A 1,407-nucleotide genomic window follows, 5' to 3' on the forward strand; every position below is an offset into this window, starting at 1 on the left:
CACACATGACACACCCACACCACACACCACACACACCACACACCCATGCCACACACACACCATGCAAATCACACACACACACCACACAAATCACACACATACGACAAACACCCAGGCCACACACCACAACCACACCACACCTCCCCACACACACACACACATACAGTGAAGAGGGATCACCTTCTCAGAGAGGCTGAGCTGAGACACAGCCTAGATTCAAGTTCCGCTTTGGAAAAAAGCCAGACACTATGGTTCACGCCTGTGGTCCCAGCTACTTGGGTGGCTGAGGTGAGAGGATTGCTTGAGCCCAGGAGGCCGAGGCTGCAGTGAGCTGCGATTGCGCCCCTACACTTCAGCCTGGGTGACAGAGTAGAACCCTGTCTCAAAGATTAAAAATATAGCCGAACACAGTGGCTCACACCTGTAATCCTGGCACTTTTGGAGGCCGAGGTGTGAGGATCACTTGAGCCCAGGAGTTCAAGACCAGCCTGGGCAATGTGGTGAAACCTTGTCTCTACTAAAAATAAAGTAAAATAACCAATAAAAACAGGCCGGGCAGATCACACCTGTAATCCCAGCACCTTGGGAGGCCGAGGTAGGCAGACCACCTGACGTCAGGAGTTCGAGACCAGCCTGGTCAATGTGGTAAAACCCCGTCTCTACTAAAAATACAAAAATTAGCCAGGTGTAGTGGTGCATGCCTGTAATCCCAGCTACCCAGGAGGACAAGGCAGGAGAATCGCTTGAACCTGGGAGGTGAAGGTTGCAGTAAGCCGAGATGGCGCCACTGCACTCCAGCCTGGGTGACAGAGCCAGACTCCATCTCAAAAAAATAAATACATAAAATATCTGTGCCTAGAGTGTCATCTGAGAAGGGCATGTCAACATGTTTTATTATGTTAATGCATAAGTAATTGCAGCTTTTGCCATTAAAGGTAATGACAAAAAAAAACACAATTACTTTTGCACTAACCTAATAGAAACTGACAGGCGCGGTGGCTCACTCCTGTAATCCCAGCACTTTGGGAGGCTGAGGCGGGCGGATCACTTGAAGTCAGGAGGTTCATCCTAGCCAACATGGCGAAACCCCGTCTCTACTCAAAATACAAAAGTTAGCCGGGTGTGGCGGTGGGTGCCTGTAATCCCAGCTACTCAGGAGGCTGAAGCAGGAGAATCGTTTGAACCCGGGAGGCAGAGGTTGCAGTGAGCCAAGATCACGCCACTGCACTGCAGCCTGGGTGACAGAGCGAGACTCTGTCTCAAAAAAAAGGAACAACTGGCCGGGCGTGGTGGCTCATGCCTGTAATCCCAGCACTTTGGGAGGCCCACGGGGGTGGATCACAAGGTCAGGAGATCGAGACATCCTGGCTAACACGGTGAAACCCTGTCTCTACTAAAACAAACAAA

At 50.9% G+C, this 1,407-nt stretch overlaps 1 protein-coding gene across 3 annotated transcripts in view; it reads right to left on the minus strand.

Annotated features, from left to right (window-relative positions):
* Positions 1-1,407, minus strand: part of INSR (insulin receptor) — a 169,629-nt gene that overhangs the window by 35,879 nt on the left and 132,343 nt on the right. The gene's annotated exons all lie outside the window — the stretch shown is intronic.

Source organism: Colobus angolensis, unplaced genomic scaffold (genome assembly GCF_000951035.1).
Source record: "Colobus angolensis palliatus isolate OR3802 unplaced genomic scaffold, Cang.pa_1.0 Scaffold22, whole genome shotgun sequence".
Classification (NCBI taxonomy): Eukaryota; Metazoa; Chordata; class Mammalia; order Primates; family Cercopithecidae; genus Colobus; species Colobus angolensis.